This window comes from Mandrillus leucophaeus, unplaced genomic scaffold, assembly GCF_000951045.1.
Source record: "Mandrillus leucophaeus isolate KB7577 unplaced genomic scaffold, Mleu.le_1.0 Scaffold611, whole genome shotgun sequence".
In the NCBI taxonomy this organism is placed as follows: domain Eukaryota; kingdom Metazoa; phylum Chordata; class Mammalia; order Primates; family Cercopithecidae; genus Mandrillus; species Mandrillus leucophaeus.
The window spans coordinates 2,240,510-2,258,083 of NW_012106598.1; the positions used below are offsets into that span (position 1 = coordinate 2,240,510).

General features: G+C 35.5%; 1 pseudogene; it reads right to left on the reverse strand.

Annotated features, from left to right (window-relative positions):
* Nucleotides 1-585: 585 nt before the first annotated feature.
* On the reverse strand, nucleotides 586-14,014 carry LOC105553863 (annotated as a pseudogene).
* Nucleotides 14,015-17,574: the final 3,560 nt, after the last annotated feature.

Genomic DNA, 17,574 nt, shown 5'->3' on the forward strand with positions numbered 1-17,574 from the left:
ATATGTACACACATACAGAGATTTGCCACAAAAAAGGGTGTGCATTTTGTTTGGCTTTGAAGTTCACCTATGTTACTTCAACCAAAAGGGATAGCGTTGTGGGAGTTAAGGAGAGATCTGAGTGGATGGTGAAGTGGATTGCTGAAGCCTGCAGAAGCCCTGGGAGGCAGGAGGCAGGGCCTGGAGGTTCTGGCAAACCTGGCTGACCTTCCCCACCCCTTCTTGGCCCCTGGGATTCTCAGGGCCTCTACAGAGTCCCCTGCCCCCTTCGCAGACTTCCCATTCCTCAGATGGTCTTCACTTTGCTCTGTATCTGGCTGGCTGTGTTTGGCCTCATTTTGTCAGGTGTCAGAAGGCCTCCATTCATCTATTGTTTTGCTGGTGCCTGTGGGAGGCCTCACTTGCTGCGCTGTGAGGCGACTCCCTGAGGGTATTTCTACTCCTGCTGTTTCACCTGTTGTGCAGTTTCCCTGATCTTGTGCTGTGCAGTCTGGCTAGCAAAGAAGTGCCCGATAATTCTGACGATCACTTCCTCATTTTCGTGAGGCACAATGACTTCTGCACTGGTTAAGTTCTGTGGTTCATTCACGTCTTGCTACCTTTGCCAGTCACCTGGCCAGCTGTGGGAGAGGGCACTGTGATATGGGCTTCCAGCTTCACTCCTTTGGGGTTAAAGAAGTTTTCTTCTTTCAGTTTCCCGAAGATCCGTCCCTGGGCCTTGATGGAGGCTCCGGCGAATCTTGCCAGCTGTTTGATGTGTGCCCCTTTCTTCCCGATGATGGTACCCACAGCCTGGGTTAGGATGAAGAGATTCACAATCTCCTGCTTTGGAGAGTGATGATGCGGGAACAGGCCAAACTGGTGATGAGGGTACAGGCTGGAGAAGTATCTGGAGTGGGTATTAACAGCCAGCATATCATTTTCAAAGGCCTCACGCAGCTTCTTCATAATCTCTATCTCAGCACTGGCACAGGCCTCTACTGTGCCCTTCACGGTGATGGTTCTTTCTGGGTTGTATATGCTCAAATCCTGCAAGGAGGAGATTGTTATCTTGGTCCCTGTTTCATGTTCAATTTTCTTCACATTTCTGCCTTCTTTTGCAATCAGTCTTCCAACCAGCCCATTGTGGGCCATGATTTTCAGAGGAATCTCTTCGGCTGGTTTGGTCTCATCTGCCTCTTTCTGCATGATTTCAAGAATTGTGTGGCTGTGACATGCTTCAGAAGTCCCCCCTGGGGTGGCATGAATGGTGACAGGCTTCTCTTCAACTCCAGAGTTCTCTTTTCTGTAGATGTCTAGCTGGGACTGGGTCTACTTAGTGATGTTCATTATGGTCAAGCCCTCCTTTCCAATCATGGCACCAAAAAACTGGGTGGGATCTGCAGCGGGAAATCTGTCTGGCCTGAGAAGAGTCTCCAGGGCATGGCCTTGCTTCTGGGAAGAGTGGTCCCCACCCTGGGCTCGCTGAGGGGGTGAAGGGGAGCTCACCTCTTCATCCAGGGTATAGGAAATCTTGAAGGAGTAGTTCTCAATCTGATGCCCACTTAGCTTCTTCATGGCTATTTTGCTGCTTCTCTTGTTGCATATGTGACGTTGACATCAGCAGTTTCTGTGTCTGTGTTGACTTGTTCCACATTCTCCACTGTCCCGTATTGAGCCAAAAGTGCATCCAACACCTCCCACCGAAGGTGAGGAGGTATGTTTCAAATCTGAATTTTCCTGTTCCTTACCTTTTTAGAGACTGAGTAATCAACCATGATTTTCCCATGCAATTCCACTTTACCTTGGCCTTGCCGCCGCCCCGCGCCCACTCCACAAGTCGGTTGGGAAGGGGCTACTGCGAGGCCGGGTTCAGCCAGGCTGGGAGCAGAGTCTTGTGCTGGCTAGAGTTGGGTAGTGCGCGTGCGCGAGTTCCTAGTACATTATTAACTTTATGAAAGTCTTTGTAATTTTTCTAAGTCAAAATGTTCATAAACATTTAAATAAAAATAACACATTAGTAGAGGTTGCATTATATCCTGATTATTTGTATAATTTATAAAATTGTTTAATGTACAAGCATTAATAAAACATTTAAACTATATATATTTTCTATTTAATTGCAACAAGTCTCCCAAAATAATGCCCTATTTGGGATTTATTCACATTTATAAGATTGAATTAAAGGGAGAAATAGAATGTTCCAGGAAGGAGAATAAAATGATTGGTAGTATCCAAGAAAATAATCCTTGACTCAAATATAATAATGAAAAAATATGAAGAGTATGAAAAGAAGAAAGTGTTAGAGAAAAATTAGGCAATCTAGAACACACCTTACTTTCTCAGTAATCCTAAAATAACAGACTTTTACAAGAGTGCTTTACAAACATTTCTGTGTAGATTTTTAATTAACGAATTGTTGGTATAGAGGAAAGAAAATGTAGTAAGTTGCTAGAAGTATCAACATCTTCAATGCTACCAAAAAAGTCTTGCTCCCGCATCTATTTCAGCTGAAATTGAACACCTTCTTTGTCACTACAGATGTGTAGAGACTATAGTAATAATGTAGCAGCTGACAGCAGGTGAGAAATTGAGTACCATGCTGTCATATTAAAAATCAACTCTTAATATGCTTAATAGAAACTTACCTTGAAAATTTATTTTAAATTAGATTCTACATTTATCTTTGTATTCCAAAAAGTCATTCTGTAATGATGATATTTGGCTTTTGCCACAGCTTAGTAGTGTGCTGTATTTTAACAATATGGAATGTAGTAAAATCTATACCTTTTCTTCTGTGTGCCTATCATATTTATTAATTTACCCAAATTATACAGAATGTTGGGTAAGTTTAGAGGAAAGTATTTTTAATAGCAAAATCCTGTGTTTTCAGCCTTATTTTTTTTAGAGGCTAGTTTCTATTTTAACTAATAATTTAGTAGGCTGCATATTATATATAAAATTTAAACAAGTTTTTATGTTTCAACATAGAGGAATTGCCAATTATTTTCTTCTTAACTAAGTGATGCATTACATGAAATCCACTGAAGTACTTTTCAACATAATTTACACAAATAAGTACTACGATATAAAAAATTTCCGCCTGTAATCCCAGTACTTTGGGAGGCCGAGGCGGGCAGATCATGAAGTCAGGAGATCGAGACCATCCTGGCTAACATGGTGAAACCCCGTCCCTACTAAAAATACAAAAAATATTAGCCGGGCGTGGTGGCAGGCACCTGTAGTCCCAGCTACTTGGAAGGCTGAGGCAGGAGAATGGCGTGAACCCGAGAGGCGGAGCTTGCAGTGAGCTGAGATGCACCACTGCACTCCAGCCTGGGCAACAGAGCGAGGAGACTCCGTCTCAAAAAAAAAAAAAATTTTTTTCAGTGTTATTTCATTTTCCTTCAGTTCTTTCATGAGATAGTTATTAGAACCACTTACTGTGAATTAGAGATAATAGAGACATAAAACAAAAATGTGCTGTTTTCCCCTCTACAGTAGAAAACAATGGTAACCACTTATTTATTTCATTGTCAATCAATGAAAATAGAATAGTGTCTACTGGAGATGGGTGTGGAGATCTTAAAGTTTAAAAACAGCTGCATAGTATCCAAATAAGTAATATAGGATGTATTGTAACAATGCAAGAACTGGTTTGATTTAATTAACTGTGGTTTAATATGTTGTGCATCTCACTCATGGTAAACCATGGTGGCATTTACTGGCTGATGCTTCAAAGCACTACTGTTTTCCATCTACTGTCATTGGTCAGTTGTGTTGTAGAGGCATTATATAAGGTCTGGAAAATAGTTCTAAAGGATTTTGCTTTAATGATAGGTGTAACATCTAGTCCATTTGTTGATGTCATTTTTTTTTTTTTTTTTTTTTAAAGACAGAATCTTGCTCTGCTGCCCAGGCTGGAGTGCAGTGGCACGATCTTGGCTCACTGCAACCTCAGATTCCTAGGTTCAAGCGGTTCTCCTGCCTCTGCCTCAGTCTCCTGAGTAGCTAGGATTACAGGTGTGGGCCACCACACCTGGCTAATTTTTGTATTTTTAGTAGAGACAGGGTTTGGCCATATTGGCCAGGTTGGTCTTGAACTCCTGGCCTCAAGTGATCCACCTACCTTGACCTCCCAAAGTGCTTGGATTATAGGCATGAACCACCGTGCCTGACTTGCTGATTTTAATTTGATGTAATCTCTAAACTCTGTTCTTAATGACTTTAAAGTTTGAAACTGTAATGGTTTTACCAAGTAGCTTTTAAATGATGTTTCCTGAAGCAGAGAACAGATAAATTTGAATGATATGTTTCCAACTACAGACAGCAGTGATCTTCATGTCCTATTACATTCACCCTATAAAATCACCTGGATGTTTTTAAAAAGGCAAGTGGAGAATGGAGAAAAAAGAGGTATTGCTCATGTGATATGTATAGTGTTCTGAGATTTCTTACATTTGATAATGCTATGGTAGTTATCTTAGATATAAAGTAGTTTCAAAAATTCCAGTTCTGTAACCACATCTGATATGGTTTAGCAGTGTCCCCACCCAGATCTCATCTTGAATTCCCACATGTCGTGGGAGGGACCTGGTGGAAAGTCTTTCCTGTGCTGGTCTCATGATAGTGAGTAAGTCTTACAAGATCTAATGGTTTTAAAAAGAGGCGTTCCCCTTCACAAGCTCTCATTTTTTACCTGCCACCATCCATGTAAGATGTTACTTGCTCCTCCTTGCCTTCCCCCATGATTGTGAGGCTTCCCAAGGCACATGGAACTGTAAGTCCAATTAAACTTCTTTCTTTTGTAAATTGCTCAGTCTTTATCAGCAGTGTGAAAATGGAATAATACAACACCTTAACTTTTGAAGTAAATGAGATGCCTGATGGTATTTTCCCCCAAGTATTTTGTGTTTGCTTTTACAGGTACTTTTTGGATTACTTGATTAAAAATGCAAAAATTACTATAAAAATAGAGGATTATATCTCTTTAACATATTATCACTGTTATCTTTCAATACATTGACAATGCAAGGGTAATAGTTGAGGGTTTTTGTCCAAATGTTGGGGTAAGCAACCAGGCTAATGTAAAGTGGAGGCAAGGAAAATGTTTCAGTGAAAAGGAAAACAGGCCATGTAAATACATTGTCAGTGAAAAATAAGAAATGAATAAATAAATATTTAATAAAATTAATGACTGAAACAGAAGAAGTCACGAATGTTTTTGGATAATAGGCTATACCACAGGGATATAGAATTAGTTGAGAGGGTGGAACAGGAACCACCTGTTCCCCCAAAATTATTGAAATAAAGTAAAATAAATTTTAAAAAATTCATACAAAAAGAAAGTATTTGTTACCTGACCTGCATTATGCAATTTTTTTTTTTTTTTTTTAAATTAAGAATGGCAAACTCCTTCTGAAACTCTTGATGGCCTTCAATTCTTCAATTTCAGGTCTTGCTGCTCTCATCCCTACTTCCTATAGGCAGTACTACCAGTAAGCTTCTGTAATAGGCCTCTAGGCAGTTCCAGTTCCTTCCTTAGGTTTGTAGGTCATGCTTTTCCATTCCCTGGAGTACTTCAATTTACTCTACCCTCACCCTCTTTTCTGGTTTACTTTTCTTTATCCTTGAATATTAATTCTATAGACCAGGATAGGGGTACCTTTATAGTTTCAAAGTGCCCTATACTTCCACTGTCATAGTACATATATTAATTGTACATTTCTCTAAGTTAGTGTAAGAGTTTGTGGGAGAGTGTGTGTGTGTGTGAAAAGACAGTATCTTTAGTTAATAAGCACAAAATAAATATGTTTTGAATGAGAAGATTCTGGTTCTAGTATTTACTATTTTTAGATTTAGGAAACATTTATTAAATATTTAAATATTACTTCTTAGTCCACCCTGGGTCAGGGGTTTAGGGGAAAACTAATGGACACGGGGCAAGCTTAGGTGAAGGATGATGCTTGAGCTCAGCTGTGTAGGATGAGTTAATTTGGACCGAGTTGCTGATAAAAATAGAATAAATTTTGGTAAGAACTTTTCCTCCAGTGTATTTTGGCATTGCTTTGTAGAATAAAAAATAAGTTAAAGGATGTTAGACTATAATAAAATTTATATTGAAAAAAACTTATGAGAAATTAACTTCGTATGAAAATTCTAAAAAAGTCTGAAATGTACAGATGCTTCATGTTAATACTGACAGTTACTGGCTAGTTAATCTTATTTCAATTCATAATAAAAAAGCTAAAACAATTGTTTTTAAGCACTAACAGAATAACTGGATCTTGGAAAATAAGTAGCATTATATGCAAAACGTGTAATATGCCAACTGGTGGCATTTTGCTTCCCTATAATTATTATCTAGTGAATGATAAGACTAGATTATCATTCTAGTGATATATCTAAAAATAAATTTCTTATTTATTTATATGTTATATGGTAAAACTTATATTTAGAATCTTACAAGGGAAAGGAAAAACATCTTTTCCCCCTCTCCAAAAATCTACTGAGAGAGGAAGGTATTTATTTGGCTTACCTGAATTACATAAGACAATATCTCAGACTTTCACCTGAGTAAGAATCACTTTGGTTCATGCTAAAATGCAGGTTCTTAGGCCAGTCCTGTTTCTGTTGGTGAGGCTCTTACATTTGACCTTTAATGAACATCCTAATGTTATCACATTCCAATGTGATAACAAATTGGAAAATAATGTGTATGTCAGTAATATGTAATTCAGATACTAACAACTGACCCTTATTCTCCTGGCCATTGAGTGGTGTGGCTGACACATTCTATGTAAATCTGGGGTTCTCAACAGGTTATATCCAATTCTGTCATAAATTTAGAGTAATCTTAAGTACATTGGATTAAATGTTGCTTATTGAATGCATGACATTTCACCTAGAATTCACAAAATCATTCAGATTACTTTATTCTTATCATCTGGGTACCCTACTTTGCTGAGCAAACTGTGTTACATGTGGGTTTGTTTATTACAGTCTGTGCAAAAAGAAACATCAACAATATTACTATCATTTCACTTTGGTATTTCTGGTATTCCACTAATGCCTCATTTGTAATAGTTAGGTATATCTTTATCTTTCTAGTAAACTGTTTGGTTTTTAAAGAATAGACAATTTTAAAAATGTTGAAATATAGTATATATCCCTAACTGACTTTGTAGGGGATAACTTTCTTTTTAATCTTGGTTATTTCTTGATTATATGCTGCTTATAAAAAATACAAAGCTTAGACATTTACTTTGTTTTTTACCTTTTACAATTTTTGTTAAAGTAATACATATTCACTTTAATATGTGAAACAGTGCATTAATATGCACAGAAATATTTTTAAAAAGCTAATATCCTTTCCATCCCTTTTTTTCCCACCTCACTTTCTTTATGCTGATAAAAACAAACACATGTATAGGTTTGTGTTGAGTATGTATTTTAATGTGATTATTTGCATATTTTGGAACTTGCTTTTTAAAAACACCATGTTGTGGTGGTTGTTCCAGCATAACTGTATAATTATAACTTATTCTTCTTAATAGCTGTGTACTATTCCATATGTGTAAGAGAGTATCATTATTTCTTCAGTAATTCTGTTTATGAACATTTAAGACCCTTTTTCGTTACTACTCATAATGGTGCAACAGATAACTTTGCTTATAGATCTCTATGCATTCATTTTCTTTCTGTTTTATTAAAGATACAGGATTGTGCGTCAAAAATAATGTGTATTTCAGTTTAATGAATTTCCTTTATAAAATAAATAATATTTTATATACTTGTTATAAAAATAGACTATAGAATATGGAAAACACATAGAATGAAATAAAAAGCATCTATAAATCTACCATCAAAACACAATCAATGTGCTAACAAATTGGAAGTTACTTTTTCAATTGTTTGTAATTATTTGCTTCTTTACAATTCATTACATCAATTGTGTTGTAATCCTGTAAGGTTTATTTTTACCACAAGGAAGATTTCACAGAGTAATTTCAAATTCTGAATTTTTAATTTTTTTTTTTTTTTTTTTTTTGAGACAGGTTCTTGCTCTGTCACCCAGGCTGGAGTGTAGTGATGTGGTCACAGCTCACTGCAGCTTCAATCTCCAGGGCTCAAGTGCTGCTACCTCCTCAGCCTCTTAAGTAGCTGAGACTACAGGTGCATGCCACCTCACCTAGCTAATTAAAAAAATTTTGTTTTTGTGGAGATGGGATCTCACTATGTTGTTTAGGCCAGTCCAAACTCCTGGGCTCAAGCGATGCTCCCACCTCAGACTCCCAAAGTGCAGGGATTTCAGGTGTGAGCCACAGTGCCAGGCCTAAGTAGTTTTTTTAAGGCCCAAGTAGTTTGTTTTTAAGGCCCTTAAGTTTTAACTATAGATTTGTCTTTGTTGTTCCTACTTCTTTCACTTAAGGAGAACAGCTGAGAACTTCCAATGAAATTTGTAATAGAATCTAAAAAGTGGAATATTGATAAAGGAAGAAAAAATAGCCCTGAAATAGAACTGTGCAAGCTTGAGTACTAGGTGTGGCATCTACCTGATTAGACATGGGATTTTGGTTAAGTTACTTGATGTCAGAACCTCAGTTTCCTCCAATATTTCCAAATTCAGGTAATAATGACTTACATTTTAAGATAGTTATTTGCAGTTGAAGAAAAAGAAGCAAAAATATTAAATAGTATGTTGTTACTTAACTTGATTCTGTCTTAGAACCAAAAATGTCAAAGTTTTTCAAACTCAATATCAGAAAGTTTCTTTTTGCCTCCTTGCAGTCCATCCTGATCATCATCCCCATAGGCAGTTCTTATTCTGATTTCTGTCATCATAGGCTCAGTTTTCTGATTCTTGAAGTTCATGTAAGTGGAACTATACAATATATACTCTTGTATCTGGTTTCTTTCAACAGAATGTTTATGTGGTTTATTGATGTTATATGAATATAACATATTTCTATGCTGTGCAGTATTATGCTATGTAAAATTAGTAAACTATTCTAATTCTAAACTAATGTTATTAGTAAAATTAGTAAACTATTCCACTAAGTAGGATAGATTAATAGGCTCTAAGTGAAAAACAAGTCTTCTTTTAGCACCACTTTACCTCTCTTTTTTAGAGAAGGATGTTTGTATTCATGTATGTGTGTGCATATATATATGTTACTGATAGATGGATATATAGGTAGGTGAATAGGTAGAGTGGTAGTTTTGGTTTGAAAAATTGAGACGAATTCATATAAAACAACTATGAGTTATTACGTCTTGGGAAAATGGAGCATGTGAGACCCACCTTTTATATACTTCTAAAAACTCATGTAATTATGAGTTTTGCCTTTTATGTTTTGTGTCTTTCAGATGAGGGGAGGAGGAGCTATACCCCCTACCAAATAAATAAAAGCTTTTAAAATTACTTTTTTCTTTCTGCTCTGTTCCTTATTTCTACTATCTCTCCAATTTTTTTTTTCTAATTGTATGGGGAAATGTAGCCTTTAATTTAGCTCTTAACATTACAAGAGTTGCTCTTAACCTCCCATAAACAAGATTATTATGCCCATTATGGTTTTGGGGGGTGTGTGTGTAGTAGCTGGCTATTTCTGTCTATGATAATTTACCCTGTTCCCCCCATAACCTCCACTCCCAATGCATTTCCTTGAAGAGATCTTTTGAAAGTCCTGGTAGTTATTTACTAAATATAGTACTTTAAAGCAACGAGGTAGTATTCATTTAAGTAAGTGACAAATTTTTCAATATTTGGGAGTTAATATTTTAAACTCCCAAAATAAAGATTGATCCTTTTTGGCAATTTAGCCAAACCTTCAATATTTGATTGTTTAAAGATAGATTTAGTTTCTGATGAGTGAGGGAAACGAATCTGAAAAAAATGATATACTTTGCTGTACTTTTGTCATCATAGTTTATAATCAAATCCTTGGAAACTAGTAGCATTAGTAAACAACAAAATAATTAGAAAATTAAAATACTGAATCATTAACAGATTGTTAGCAAACAATAGAAAATATTGGGGTTTTAAAAAAATGATACTGTTTACTATACTGAGGTAGTCAGCCTCAAAAGATGGCTATGAATCAGGCCTCCTAGTATTTATGCTCTTCTGTTGGCCTTTCCCCTTAAATCTGGGCTGTCCCTGTGACTTGCTTTTGACTTGCTTGTGGTGAAAGTGATACTGTTTGACTTCTGAGGACAGGTTATAAGGAGCCTTGCATTTTCCGTGCGAGTCACCTGGCATATGTGCTCTGGGAGAAGCCAGCCACCATATGTGAAGGCCAGTATCCCTGAAACTGCTATGTTGTGAGGACGCCTAAGCTAGTCACACAGAGAGGCTAATTGTAAGGAAGGAGAGAGAGAAATGCTTCTCTGACTCTCAGCTGTTGCAATTATTCCAGCTAAGTTATCAGACATATGAGTGACAAAACCATCTTGGATCTCCAGCTCGATTGAAACTTCAGATGATTCCAGCCCAAGCCACCATCTGATTGCAGCTACATGAGTGAGACCAAACCAAGAACCACTCAGATAAGTCTAGAAAATTCCACAGAACTGTAAGAGAGAAATAATAGATTCTTGTTTTTAAACCTTAGTTTTGGAGGATTTCCATAGCAACAAATAACCAGAACAGGTATTTTTAATTAAAATTTGTCTTAAATATATTTTATCATGGAAAGGACCAAGATATTCTACTCATCCTCAACATTTCACTCTTTTCTAGATGACAGTATTTTGAGCCAAGGGATATGATTTAAATAATTGACACAGAATTGCAGATAAAGAGAGGTTCTGGGGTTAAGAATCAGTTCAGCCAGAACCAATCTGAAGCATCTAAGGCTACTAGAAAGCTTTAAGGAACCATGAATCATACTTCAGGGACCCAACAGTAATGAGGGGGTTCAGGTTGAATCCAAGCATTTTCTGTTTATAGTTAAACAGAACAATATAATAAGATATGCAATAATTTACTTTAAAGAAATTAAATAAGTATAAAGCTTTCACTCTTTCCTCCTCATTTACTTTATTTCCTACTTTAGATGGCATTTTGGTGGCTCAGTTAAAATAATAAAGTTAGGCTTCATGTAAAGGGGTGGGATTTGTATCATATTAATGTGACTTCTAAGTCCCTTTATGCATTCCAGATAAGAGGAAATGTGAATCCCCTAATGCCAGAGACTGCTGTTTTTTGATTACTAACTCTTTGACCTCAAAGTTCACATAGTATATTAGGCATAGTGCATTCAGCTCATTTTCTAAGTTATCTTTGTGTTTTGTCAACTGCCAGGTGGACTCTGGGCATTTTTTGGGGAAATGTGGTTAAGGCAGCCATAATTAGCAACTGCTTGAAATACTTACCAGGTATTTTAAAGAATATTAATAAGACCTCATTTAATTTGGTTGGCAGCTCTTAGATGATTTCTACAGTGATCATGATCATGTCTTACATTTTTATATATTACCTAGCCATTTAATAATGTACTTGAGAACTAAATATTTTAATAGTATCTCCTTACAGTCTGATACAGCGTGCAATGTTAGGTAGTTAAATGTTGTCTAATACATAATTTTGAGCTCAATTAGCTTGAAATGGCAAGTTCATCTAAAGTACATATGAATAAAAGGGATTATAAGTATAGTGAAGTGTAACATAGAACTGGTAAATATTTTAAATATATGTACTCATTATGATTTGTAAATATTATAGCCAAAGCATGCAGTTGCAACAACTTCCAAAAATTAAAAACTATTTGAAACTCTTTTTACATTTTACACTTAATAAACTAATTTGTACATAAACCACATTATTATTTATATTTAAAACTTAAAAAATTCACTTTCTCCAGCTATTCTAACAAGAACTTAATAAGTAGGCATTGCTTTTAAAATGACACAATCTACCAGTTATTTGGTAAAACTAGCATAATCATAAATTTCCCATCCATGCTTTTTCCAAAAATACTAACCCATATTGTTCTCTCTGGACCTGTTGTAGGGATGACTAATCCAACTGCTGAGGTCTCCCTTTATGTGTTTGATGGAACACTTGGCTTGCTGGACTACAGCTGTGTGTTTATGTGCAGTGCACACCTGCAGGGGCCTGACAAATAGCTGTAGTATGCAGAGGATACAAAATTACCCTGGCAGTGCTGCAAATAAGGAAGTTTCTGTTTTGAAGTCCATATGTGTGTGTGCTTGAGATGCCAGCTGGTGTATTTATGTTGCATGCACAGATGTAAAACTGCCAACTGATTTTATACCAAATAAAGTCTAATCTTTTTATACGTACTTTGTGTCAAAGTTATGAAGTGGTATGTAAGAATATTCTCATGACTTAGCTCTTTTAAAATAAAAACTGCTATTAAAAATATGAACTCATAATATCATTAGGAAAGAGAGGAAAAAGGATAGTGATAGAGATGGTATTTCTTAACTATTATCCTGTGTATAATAATGTTGTTTTTACTATATCGTTAGATAAGTAAAGTTTTGATGTATTATAATCATGAATGATATATATTCTCTTTTGTGACTAGAGTCAGTCAGGTCTTTATGAAATCCCAATTTATGAATACTGAAATGTGAAAGACAAATTTATATAATTACTTGACTTGAAGGTGTTGGCTATTCTATTTTTCAAGTACATTTGATTTTAACAAGTTGAAAGGATGGTGCATTTTTTGCCATTTTTAGAATGTATTTAAATTTGTTCTGAAAGAAATGTTAGTGTTTATAAATACCAGGGATAATATTTCCCAAGTCTATGGAAATTTTAAAACCAATATAAAAATAGTGGAAAAGCCAGTTATTCAAAAGAACCTTTGAAAGAAGCAATTGTTTTTGTTTCTTTTAATATGTCTTCTCTAACTAAATGAAGAAATACATTTTATTGACTGTGTCCGTCCCAAACAAGAATAATGATTTGATTATTAGATAATTGATCTTCAAATTAATATTTGCAAATGAGATACTGTATATGTTACTTAAGTGCAAATGTAGATTAGAGTGGAAGCTTTTTTTAAAAATTAGTGTTGGATCTATTCATTTTCTCTAAGAACTATCATTGCTTATGAAGCAGTCATTTTTTCCATATATAATTGGTTTCTTTGTTTTCTTTTTCTTTCTTTGTTTTTTTTTGGAGATGGAGTCTCGCTGTTGTCAGCCCGGGCTGGAGTGCAATGGTGCGGTCTTGGCTCACTGCAACCTCTGCTGCCTGGGTTCCAGCAATTCTCCTGCCTCAGCCTCCCGAGTAGCTGAGATTACAGGCGTCTGCCACCATGGCCAGCTAATTTTTGTACTTTTTTTTAGTAGAGGCGGGGTTTCACCATGTTGGCCAGGCAGGTCTCAAACTCCTGACCTCAGGTGATCCACCCACCTCGACCTCCCAAAGTGCTGGGATTACAGGCATGAGCCACCATGCCCGGCCCATATATAATTGGTTTCTAATATTAATGGATATGTTTCAGTTGAATCATTTTCAAAAGGATTGACTTTTACTATATTTGAAATATATGTACAAATTAAGAATTTTTAGACATTGCTTAACAATAGCTGTTATCAGAATTTGTTTTTGTTTTATTTATAACCTCTTTATTGTTTTGTATCATTTTATATGTATAGGTTTATAAGTATTTGCAAATGGAGGAAAGTAGTTCAAGTGCTTTTCAAAATCATGTTAACTTTCTTATTAGAAACTTTTAATGGTACTGTAAAAATATGTTGTCGTATATAATCTTGTATTCAGTTTTGCATTTGAAACACACTGAATTTGTCTTTCACGTAAATATATCTAGATATATTGATTCTTCTGATATTAATGTAAGTTATAATTGAGTTCTGATTTTTTACTTACAGAATTGCCTTATCATAGTTCCTTATTTGACTGTATTTTACTGACATTTTGTATGCTTTCCTAATTATTATTTTTAGTGATAGTGTCAAACTTTAGTTTGTAATGCCTTTAAAAACTTACATAGTGTTTAATAGGCATGATTCCTTTTTCTTCAATGGTAGGCATGATGCCTTTTTTTGTCATAAAGGGATGTATATTTGCTATTTTTTCTAGCATAATTTTACTTGAACTTTCACTGTAATTAAATTTCAGCAAATGCGGGAAAGGCCTGAGCTTTTAGCATTGTCCCTTAGCCTTAAAGTCTAAATTTTGACTAAATCAGGCATCTTAATTCATGAAGAACGTTTGATTTGGAATAAGTTTTATATAATGAGACAGAAAGATGGACTAGAAACCACATCTCCCAATGGCTGACCTGAGGGACAAGATGTTTTTGACAAAATATACAATTACTTGTATGATAAAAAGTGCATGAAGAAACCAAGTACATCAGTTTCCCAAATGAAAGGTAGTATGGTATACTTGAATTAACTCTTGATCAGGAGACATACAAAATTCTAGCCCTGTAACACACAGTTGTATGTTATTAGACTAGTTTCCTGGAGCTTTAGTTTAGTTTAATTTTTCTACCAGAGAAAGGGGATAGTAATTCTGATTAATATTGATGTGAGTATTAATAATAAGATAATGGACATAAAGCTGTTCTGTGGTCAGGGTGTGGAGCATGTAGTAGATGTTCAATAATAGTTGACTTTTTTTTTTTAAAGCAGTAGTAGTAACAGTTTGAAAAAGTTCATTACATAGGAAATATACATGTAAAGTTAACTCAGAAAAGGATAGACATAAGAAAGCTTCACTGATGCCTTACGTTTTTTCCTGAAAATATATTTTAAAGAAAGGACCAAACCTCAAATTTTTACAGCTAAAAGAATCTTTTATTACTTATTTGAGAGATTATGTTCAATACATTGCTTGGTTATTTAGTGCTAGGGCCAACTGCCTTTAGTAGGATATCACTTCAAACACTGCTGCCGCCACTGCAGGTTGCAAGCACATGATTGAAGGCTTCTAGTTCTCAGCTCATGCCCAGATGTCTTTCAATAACTATAGCCAGTAATTTCTTCAAATTGCTCACTTTATCAGCAGCACATGTCATCAATCCTGAAGTGGTTGGTCAAGTCAACTGCAGAATCTTTAGCTTATAGACACAGCTGCAAACAGGTGAACAGGCAGAAAGTAATTTGTGCAGCTTGGTGGCTGTCAGACGAAAGACAGACAATCTGTGTTTAAAACAGATTGCAGGCCCTGTATGGGCCAGACAAAAGGGATTTCTCCAACTGCAAATAATTCTAAGGTTAACATATTTTCCTTTCTGCCATTAGGTGATTTGTTAAAATTGGAAACAATGAACATTATAAATCTACACAGAAACTGGAGACAAGATGAAAGAGAAAATCAGATCACTAAATAGGTTTACATTTGTCTTTCCAAAGAAGTATAACTGGCATTCATATAAGCTGTTTTCTCACAAATTAAGCCAAGTTATAAAATAATTCTTTGAAACTTACAAGATTATAAATATTTCAAGTTGCATTAAGAATTACTGGTATTAAAAAAGCAATGAACCTTGAACAGTCCAGTTTTTATAAGTAGTTTTTAGAGTTAATTGTTAATTTGTAGATGTTGGAATTTGCTTCTTTAAAAATATTATTTAGTATTTTTCTTGCAGCTTTATTAAGTAGATTTTAAAACTAGCATATGCTAGATATAACATACTTTTCAGCACATAAAATCTACCATGGTTACAGAACAAAAATTCACATGGAGAAAAATATTCTGAGGACCTATGCATTTAAAAAAGTTGTCCTCACATTTTTTCCTTTGGAGTTATTTAGATAAGAATCTGAAAGATACCTGAATCTATCTGTAAAACAGTTATATTTTAGAAGAGAGTTCTACAATAACACTAAGAATATTCATCATTTTTGTCCATAAATCTCAAAATGATAAACTTATGAGAGTCTGAATCAGCAAAGTTATTTCCCAACAGTATTGGTCCATATAAGTGCCTACTGATTAAACTAAACAGGAAGAAGGACTATACTACATTAGCTAAATGAGTACCTCATGACAGAAGACTACTGAAGAAGATAGACACACTATCTTTAAGACACACTATCTTAAATATTTAAAAAAGTTTAGATATTTAAAATATGTGTACATGTGTAGTGCATGGATGCATGTGTTTGTAGGGAGGAACACATGAGAAATAATTGCGTAGTCCTTTGTTTTCTACCAGAGCTTATGTCTATGATATAGAGAACCGTAAGTGAATGTTACTGATTAATTCTCTTATTTTTGGCTCTCTTGTGCTTTCTCTCTTGTTTCACAATCAATTTAGTATTGTAATTGTTTTTAATAGGTAATGATCTGTGTAACATCGTGTTTCAGAACACAGTCCTCAGTGTCAAATTGTCTTTAAGTTCCAGTTTGATAATACTGTGTGATTTTTGAACAAGTTACTTAACCTACCAAATCCTTAGTTTTTCAGTGGTGATAGTGGCTATTTATTAACTTAGGTTGTTTTGTGGTATTAAAAACTCATATAAAGTATTGTGCCTTGTGCCTTGTACTTATTTAAAGCTTCAATAAACTTTAGGCATTTTCTGCTAGAATCCAAACATCCTGAGGAAAGGGAATGTTTTGGTCTTGCTCCTAGCTGCTTCCTAAGCATTTATTACCATGATTTGAACCTCTAAGAACTCGGAAGTAATCTGAATGAACTTGTCAATAGTTCTGTAATTTTTAGAGTCCACTGTGCTGATTTCCTTTAGTCATAATATTCCCTTCTTGCCAAATGCCTTGACCTTAAATATGACAACAATTCTTATTTATTTATTGAGACAGAGCCTTGCTCTGTCACCCAGGCTGCAGTGCAGTGGCGCGATCTTGGCTCACTGCGACCTCTGCCTCCTGGGTTCAAGCGATTCTGCTACCTCACCGTCAGTAATCCCAAGTAGCTGGGATTACAGGCACTCGCTACTATGTCTGACTAATTTTTGTGTTGTTTTAGTACAGACAGGGTTTTGCCATGTTGGCCACGGTGGCCTCAAAACTCCTGGCCTCATGTGATCCACCCACCTCAGCCTCCCAAAGTACTGGGATTACAGGTGTGAGCCACGGCGCCCCGCCCTCATTTATTTTTTGGGTATAGACAAAGCAGTATGAATATTTTACTGTCTCTCATTTCAGTTTTTCTAACATTAGGAAATTGTTCTTGATTACAGCTGTTTGTCAAATACAGCTAGCTGTGGTGCCTCATGCTCACAGAATAATCTGGCATTAAAAATCAATTATATTTTACTGTTTTTTGTTTTGTTTTGTTTTTTGAGACTGGGTCTCACTTTCTCAACCAAGCCTTTTGATCTCCAAACTTGCCCAACATGGTTCCACTCCATTCTTTGGCCAAAAATCAATGGGTTCAAGAGCACAAGTTTTAACTCTAGGACTTAATTTTAGATTTCTCATATCAAAATCGCTTTGCCTCTAGTGCAGTAGTTAGAGCTTCCAATATATGCTGACTTTCAGGCCCTACACCATACCTATTGTTTTGAAATCTCTGAGGATGGGGCCTGGATGTCGATCTTTCAATAAAATCTCTTTGTGTCTATCTAATGTGGACCCATGGTTGAGAACAAGTGTTCTAGGACAGAGACTGGCAAGTT